The sequence below is a fragment of the Artemia franciscana genome, chromosome 20, assembly GCF_032884065.1.
Source record: "Artemia franciscana chromosome 20, ASM3288406v1, whole genome shotgun sequence".
NCBI lineage: Eukaryota > Metazoa > Arthropoda > Branchiopoda > Anostraca > Artemiidae > Artemia > Artemia franciscana.
The window spans coordinates 29,210,018-29,219,537 of NC_088882.1; positions in this window are offsets into that span (position 1 = coordinate 29,210,018).

Here is a 9,520-nt window from a genome sequence, read left to right on the forward strand (position 1 = left end):
AATAGGTATAGACCTGTCATGTAGGCAAACTTCAAGGCCCTCTAGAAGGAGGAGTGGAGGTGGGTATACATATATATATATATATATATATATATATATATATATATATATATATATATATATATATATATATATATATATATATATATATATATATATATATATATATATATATATATATATATATATACATGCGCATACGACACACACGTAGACATAAATACATATGTATATTGTCAGAATGGTTAGGGTCTTGACTGACCGATCTAAAAAAAAAAAAATTTCTCCAGAAATTTGTGGGTTATAATTGATTTTTAAGGCATGTTCCAAATATGAAAAATTAGATAAAATGTGATGGAAAACTGAGCACAAATCAAAATAGAATACTGTTTCTGTGAGTTCATAGTCTTGAAAAATCAACTTTTAGTAATAATTTAGAAAGCTACAATTATATATATATAAAAAATGAACTGCTGACATGATAATAAGTTATGTCAAACTTGTAAACAGAAGGAGATTTCTCTCACCTCATATAAAAACATTTGATTGTCTTACTTTTCATATTAAATCTTGTATTTTCCACATGATTCAACTAATAATTTATTTTTATAAAAGTTGTTTTCTCCTCAATGAAACGTTTTGGCATTCTCCTCAAATGACTTTTCGGGCTCATATTTATAATCCTATAAATGAAAGAAATATTCCTTTAAATAGGACTGGCCTTTATCGGACATTATGTTGGCTAATTTTATTGTTTTATAATTTTTGTTTGCACTAGTTAGACATCAATGAAGTTTTCTCATCTTATCTGAACTAAATTTTATCTCTTTTTTACTTTTAATTAATAAAAAAAAACTTTTCTCTCAAAAGGTTTATTTTGATAACTGAGTAAAACTCAAAACAAGCAAAAATTAACCTGAATAGGTTTTACAACCCCCAGGTCTTCTTAAGACCAGAACATAATTTAGACTTTACTGTAAACAAAATACATAAAAAGTATTTTCACTTTTTCGAGTTTAATAAACAAAAAATTATTTAGACTTCGAGGAATAAATATCAGTATCTGTATATTAAACTGTCAATCCACGATCATTCGTTGTTTTTTTTTTCGGTAAAGTGCAAATTACGATATGGTCTTGAGAAGGCATGGTCCTAGATTTTGGTCTAATTATTTTCTGGTATTAAAGGGGCATGGGGGTTGTCAACCCAACTCATGTTAATTTTTGCTCATTTTAAGTTTTACTCAGGTACTTGTCGTAATTTCTGTTGTTTTTGGGTTTCATTTATTTACTGATAGTAATTTGTGATTGTTTTACATTTGGAAGATTATTTGACTTTATTTCTACTCATTTTTGGTTTATTGGAGTTCTTTACTTTTCTTTGAGAAACTTACTTTGGGGAATTTTTTTAATAAATTTTTGTTTGTTTTTAATTAATATAGCTTTTTCATGGATATTTTTATGTTTTAGCTTTTCAAACAGTTCGTGGTAACGAACTGTAGTAAGGAGCGATCCGGCTCAATAGTAACCAAAACTCTAAAAAATTGAATTTTGATATCAATAGCTACATCAAAAGAATCACATTTTAATGCTGATTTCAAATATATAAGTTTCATCAAGTTTAGTCTTAGCCATCAAAAGTTACGAGCCTGAGAAAATTTGCCTTATTTAGGAAAATAGGGGGAAACACCCCATAAAAATCGTAGGATCTTAACGAAAATGACACCATCAGATTCAGCGTATCAGAGAACCCTACTGTAGAAGTTTCAAGCTCCTATCTACAAAAATGTGGAATTTTGCATTTTTTGCCAAAAGACAAATCACGGGTGCGTGTTTATTTGTTTTTTTTTTGTTTTTTTTTTCCCCAGGGGTCATCGTATCGAGCAAGTGGTCCTAGAATGTCACAAGAGGGCTCATTCTAACGGAAATGACAAGTTCTAGTGCCCTTTTTAAGTGACCAAAAAAATTGGAGGGCATCTAGGCCCCCTCCCACGCTCATTTTTTTCCCAAAGTCAACGGATCAAAATTTTGAGATAGCCATTTTGTTTAGCATAGTCGAAAATCATAATAACTATGTTTTTGGGGATGACTTACTCCCCCACAGTCCCTGGGGGAGGGGTTGCAAGTTACAAACTTCAACCAGTGTTTACATATAATAATGGTTATTGGGAAGTGTACAGACGTTTTCAGGGGGATTGTTTTGGTTTTGGGGGTAGGGTTGAGGGAGGGGGCTATGTGGGAGGATCTTTCCTTGGAGAAATATGCCATGGGGGAAAAAATTCAATGAAAAGGTCGCAGGACGAATCTGGTCACGTTAGAAAAAAACGTCAAATTAAGAGCTTAATATACAATGCTGGGTGTTTGGAGCCTCTCTATTATGGAGTATAATTTGAAGATAACACAACTATACGAGCGATAAAACATATATACCACAGCCATAACTCAAATAACGAAAGAACTGCTAAGAGATAACACAACTATAAAGTGAAAACAGGTGAAAACTAACGGGAAAATAAACGAACTAAGAGGTGGAAAGGGCCCAGAGAAAAAATATAATCCTTTTTCAATTTTGAGCCTAACTTCCGCAAAGGAGTAATAATGTCAGAAGCCCCGAAATACCGAATTATTTTCTTTTCAAACAGTTCGTGGTAAGGAACTGTAGTAAGGGGCGACCCGGCTCAATAGTAAACGAAACTCTAAAAAACGGAATTTTGATGCTAAAAGATACATCAAAAGAATCGAATTTTTACGCTGATTCTAAATATATAAGTTTCAATTAATTTAGTCTTTGTCATCAAAAGTTACGAGCCTGAGAAAATTTGCCCTATATTGGAAAAAAGGGGGAAACATCCCCTAAAAGTCATAGAATCTTAACGAAAATCACACTATCGCATTCGGTATATCAGAGAACTCTATAGCAAAAATTTCAAGCTCCTATCTAAAAAATGTGGAATTTTGTATTTTTTGCCAGAAGACAAATCACGGGTGCGTGTGTATTTGTTTGTTTGTTTTTTTTTGTATTTTTTTCCCAGGGGTCATCTTATCGACCAAGTGGCCCTAGAATGTCGCGAGAGGGCTCATTCTAACGGAAATGTTAAGATTCTAGTGCCCTTTTTAAGTGACCAAAAAATTGGAGGGCAAATAGGCCCCCTCCCATGCTCATTTTTTTCCAAAAGTCAACAGATTAAAATTTTAAGATAGCCATTTTGTTCAGCATAGTCGAAAACCATAATAACTATGTCTTTGGGAATGACTTTCTCCCCCACAATCCCTGAGGGAGGGGCTGCAAGTTACAAACTTTGACCAGTGTTTACATATAGTAATGGTTATTGGGAAGTGTACAGACGTTTTCATGGGGATTTTTTGGTTTGGGGGTGGGGTTGATGGGAGAAGGCTTTGTGGGAGGATCTTTCCTTTGAGGAATATGTCATGGGGGAAGAAAAATTCAATGAAAAGGGCGCAGGATTTTCTAGCATTACTATAAAAAAAACAATGAAAAAGAATATGAAAACGTTTTTTCAAATGAAAGTAAGGAATAGCATTGAAATTTAAAACGAACAGAGATTATTACGCATATGAGGGGTTCTAAAAATACTTTAGCATAAAGAGCGAGGTATTTAGGAGGAGATAAATACCTCGCTCTTTATGCTAAAATATTTTTAGTGATTTCAACTATTTATTCTACGGCCTTTTTGATTCAGGGGTCATTCTTAAAGAATTGGGACAAAACTTACGATTTAGTGTAAAGAACGAGGTATTAACGAGGGTACAAACCCCCTCGTACACATAATAAAAATATAAGAATATAAAAGTTTGTTATGTAAGTTAATTCTTAAGTTACGTATATTTTTTACTAATAAAAACGTTTGTTGAATATTAAAAGTTTTAGTAGCCTTTTTAAGTACCCGAAAAATTGGAGGGCAGCTAGGCCTCCTTCCCCACCCCTTATTTCTCAAAATCGTCTGATCAAAACTAAGAGAAAGCCATTTAGCCAAAAAAAAAAAAATTAATATACTAATTTCATTTCAATAATTTGTGTGCGGAGAGCCAAAATCAAACATGCATTAATTCAAAAACGTTCAGAAATTAAATAAAAAAAAACTAGTTTTTTTAACTGAAAGTAAGAAGCGACATTAAAACTTAAAACGAACAGAAATTACTCCGTATATGAAATGGGTTGTCCCCTCCGCAGTCCCACGCTCTTTACGCTAAAGTTTTTAATTGTATTAAAAAGTAGAATTGTGGCAAAGAGTCAAACTTTAGCGTAAAGAGCGTTTGACTGCGGAGGGGACAACCCATTTCATATACGGAGTAATTTCTGTTCGTTTTAAGTTTTAATGTCGCTCCTTACTTTCAGTTAAAAAAACTAGTTTTTTTTATTTAATTTCTATAGGAGTCCATGGTTTGGCTTGCTGTTGTATGTTGGATGCACTTTTTCAATATTTTTTAATCCTATAAAATAGTTGTGTTTAATTTGGTTTTATACTTCCTCAAGTTGACCTAAAAATAAAACTTAATATCATTCCCAAAAAATACTATCTATACTTTGTGATATCCTGATACACCTACATTCTTTTGATTTATTGGAATTGTAAGAGCATAAGTAATAATAATAGTAGTCTTAAAATTTTCAACTTAATGCTCGTTTCTATTTAATAGTCGTTCTCAGGACATTGCTGAGGTTTCTTATTGGCAACTATACACATAGCGCCCTTTGATTTATCTTTAAAGGATAATAGGCGAACTGTATAGCTGTGGAGGGTTAATATAGCCTATGTTCCTAGAGACATAGTTACTCGACCTAGAAATATAGGACTGCTTGCCCTCCAGTCCCTTTTGACTCTTAAAAAGGACACTATGTGTATGGCTATCATAAAAATAGTGTCTTTTGATTTAGTTTTAAAGCATAATAGGCAAATTGTATAACTGTGGAGGGCTGTTATACCCAATATTCCTAGAGACCTAGTTACTAGACCTAAAAATATAGGGCTGCTTACCCTCCAGTCACTTTTGACTCTTAAAAAGGGCACTAAAACGTATAATTTCCAGTCAAATTAGCTCCTTTAAAAATTTCAATGATATTGCTAGCTATTTTACAGGGGCGCTGCTTAATATTGTCCTTATATGCCGTTTTGAATACTAAGATATATTTATAGTTTTTCGTTTAGCTGAAACTTCCCCTCAACGTTCCCTAAAAGTTTCACCTTAATACCCTTAGTGTTATTAGTTAAAGTAACTGTACTGGCAGTTTGATAGTATACACATAGTGTCTTCTGGCTACTTCAAAATTCGTCACAACTAACTGTTAAAAGTCTACCTTCATAATATAAGCCTTTCTTGAGATTTTTCTTTGTCACCTTTTTGACAATTTACATGATCATAGTTCTTTTTTATTTAATTAAAAATCCGCCTAAATATTCGTTGAAAGCTTTACGTTAATGCTCTTAGATTGCGTAGTTACAAGAGTTGTAGTAGCAGTAGTAGTATTAGTAACAATATGCACATAACACCTTTGATATCTTTTACGTCCCCTGAAACACAAGCTAAAATTTCCAATTTAATACTATCAACCCTTTCAGTAGCCTTGCTGACACGCCCTCTTGACAACCTGTGTGATTAAGGTGTATTCCGTTTTACTTCAATACAGTTTCAATACTCCCCAAAATTTTCACCTTAAAACCCTTACATTTAGTAGAAGTTCTAATAGTACTAGCAGCAATAGTAGTAGAAGTAGTAGTAGTTGTAGTAGAATTAATACTAGTTGCCTTATATTTAGTGGCAGTAATAGTGGTAGCAGCAATAATAATAGTAACAGTAGCAGTAGAAGTAGTATTAGTATGGGTAGAAGCAGTTGCAATAGGATGCCATTATTGTCTTTTGGTTTGCTCAACACCCCCACAACAAGCCCTGTAAGTTTCAACTTTGCGCACATATCTGTTCTCAAGGTATTGCTAATAAGGCCTTTTTACAAGCAGCATACAGACGGCGTATTGTGATTTAGCTTACGTTTCCCCTCAAAATTCCCTGAAAATTTCACCTTAATACTTTTAGGCATAGCTGTAATAGAAGTTGCAGTAGTAGTATTAGTATTAATAGTAGCAGTATTAGTTGCACTAGTACTAGTAGCAGCAGTAGTATTTACGTATTGAATTTAGGTCAGTCGATCTTCCCTTTCATCGTATCCTGGAAGTTTCAATATAATACGATTAGCCATTTCTACAACATTGATGATATGTCCTTTTGATAACCCGTATATTCATATAATTCTATTTTTTCCAGGGGTGATTGCATTGACCCATTGATCCAATAATATTGCTTCAAGAAAAGGTCCTGTGCCTTTTTGAAGTGACCAAAAAGATTGCTCGGGACCTACGGCTACCAATGTAAAAAAAAAAAGTTTCCATTAAAAAAAAGTGCCCTTTTGAAGTGACCAAAAAGGTTTGGGGGAAACTAGGCTCCCTCCCACACCCTTTTTTCCCAAAATCGTCCAATCAAATATTTGAGATAATCATGTTGTTCAGCATAGTCGAAAGGCCGAATAAGAATGCCTTTAGAAATATCTGAACCTCCACAGCCTCTGGAGAAAGATATTTAACTTTCAAAATGTTTCATTGTTTACGTATAGTATTTGTTATTGGGTAAGTATGTCTACATTTTTCGGGTGGGGAAGGGGGCAAATCTTTATGCTTGTGGGGTTTTCCATGGGGAAGAAAGTCTCCAGGGGTGAATTTTTCAGGGGCAATTTGACACTGGGGGAATTTTCCTGAATTCTTACACGAAATTCTTCTTATGTCTTGCTTTCCCTTTGCCGAATCAATTTTACGCGTTGAGATGTTAAGGGTAATTGTCTGGGGTAAATTTTCAAAAGGATTTAATTGTCCAAAGATTTTTAAGTTCATTTAAAAAATGAAGAACTCAAATTCAGAGTAAAAAGTGTAATGAGTAAAAATCTTAATGCCAAATCTCGCTAGAAAATCATTTTCATTAACTTTTGTCTATTTTGGTCGATGACTAATAAGACTACATGCCTGAAATTAATTTTGGGCTTGTTATCGCCCCTTAGGCCCCCAACTGTGTGGTCAGGTTCAAAGGAAATAACGTGACGCGAAATGATGAGATATGGTAATGAAGTATTCCTAGTTTCTCTAGAATTAAACATATCTAGGACTGGCTCAATTCCTCGGTGATTTCACTGTCTAAAAGCATCTGTTAAATAGAATTTTCCATAATCCCTTCTTTTCTTCATTCTTCTTATTTGTCTTAGTTTCCCTGCAGCTGTTCAATTTTACATGTGAAAATTCTTTTATTTGGGTGATTGCCATTGGGAGGGAGGTAGTCTCTGGGAGGATTTTCTTGGGATTGGCTTGAGGAAACGATTTTTCTGAGCAATCTACCAAAGAGAGGTATTATCAAGGCACTCTGCAAAGCCTCAGGAGTAGGTAACTGTATTAAATTAGAACTTATAGGAAAAAACTAAAGGGTATGTCGAACTAAATGAAAAGATACTTTCTGCGTCCAATTTATCAAAAATGTGTATCTTCAATATCTTAGGAACGGGCGAGAGTCTTAACTCAAAACTGTCACGACCACTAATGCGGTCATCACTACTGTGACTGCTACTGTGACGACTTACGACTGTGGCTATGGTTACTTGTAATGGTGACTACTTGCAACTGCGACTTCTTGCGACTATGATTACTTGTGGCTCCGACACCGACTACCAATGTAAAAAAAAGAAATACCTATTTTCCAAAACAAGGCAAATTTTCTCGGGCTCGTAACTTTTGATGGGTTAGACTATACTTGATCAAACTTATATATTTAAAATCAACATTAAAATGCAATTTTTTGGATGTTGCTGTTGGTACCAAAATTTCATTTTTTAGACTATTGACTTGTTTTGGTTACTATTGAGCCGGGTCGCTCCTTACTACAGTTCGTTACAACGAACTGTTTGAAAAAATGGAGAACCAGTACGAGTTCTACTCTTAAAAACCCATTCTTGAATGTTTATTATTCATCTTTTTGTATGCCAACCTTAGTGAAGGAAAACTTAAAGATATACTTTCTGATAAAACTTCTAAGGAAGAAACTTCAGGTAAAATTGATTTATCAATAAAAAGCTTTATCCTAATAGTAAATGATGTCAAAGAAAATAATTATTCTGAAATTTTGAAAAATGCTTCGCCTTGGAATGTTTTTTCTTTGATGTAGCTTGAGAAATCATGTTAAATTTTCCAGGGAGGACTAGAGAAACCAAGTGAAAGTGAATTTGTGTTTTAGAGCAAAAGAAGGTTCATAGAAAACTATGTGAAATATAAAAATTGATGGCACAATTTCTTCAAAATCCTGAGGATGGAGGGCGAAGTTGGAGCCACTCTTCCTAAATCAAGCGAAAATGACAGTAATCACTGAAAAATGCGCCATTTGGTACCATAAGGGTACTATATACTATTTTAAAAGTACTATAAAGATACTTTATAGTACTATCAAGTACTGATCTCTTGCTGTTGATGCTTGTATTATGCGGGCTTATCTTAGTTTTCACATGATTTTTGAAGACACTAAATTTCGGCTGGAAGGAGGGGGGACAAACTGGGCTTTGAGGGGGTGGGTGGTTAAAATGAGGCATAGGAGGGGCGGTTACCCCCCTGCTCCATAGAAAATTACATCCCTGTTTCTTTTCAAGCTGGATAATTTTGCGAAAGAAGGAAATTAAACTTTTTGCGCTTGGGTTCCATATCCTTAGAGCAAAAACTTACAGGGGGAGATTTACAAAAACCTACCCTTTATATTGATTTGCCTGTCTTTTATTTTTATTTTCACAAAAAAAGACGATTATTTTGCTTTCATTCTGGCTTAGTATCCTTTTTAGTGTGCAAAGTGATTTGGGGGAAAAGCACCAGAACATCCATTATATGTCTTTTAAACTAGTTACAAGGAAAACTAGTAAATAAACTAATAGTAAACTATTCTCAAGGAAAACCAGAAGGTAAAATATACATAAATTATGTGGGGAGGGGACTTGTTGGCCTAATCATAATAAGGGCACTTATTAGATAAAACCCTAAAGATAATTATTTTTACATGTATGCTTTTTTACACTAAATAATTTATTAATTTTAAATTTAGAATCATTGTATATATTTGTTTTGTTACCAAGAAGTTAAGCTTAGGACCGGGATCCTTTCGTTCCTATCAAATTTCTAATGCTGCAAATATTGCTTGGAAAATTAAAATGAGGCTAGGGATTGATTTGGGATTCTCTTTCCTTGAATTAATCTAGTTGTGCCGTAACATTGAAATCAATATTTTCCATAATGCCGCAACATTGTAGTGCCGTAACACGTAGACAGGTTCTTCGTTTAAAAAAAATTCTTCTAGATTGTGCAAAAATTAGGAGTAACTAAGTATGCAAATAACAGCCCAGCAAAAATACGCCCGCAAAAATAGGACTATTGACGTCGAGGACGTACAGAACAGCGAGTCAACATTTCAGTGTTGTGTACTTTTTCACAGGG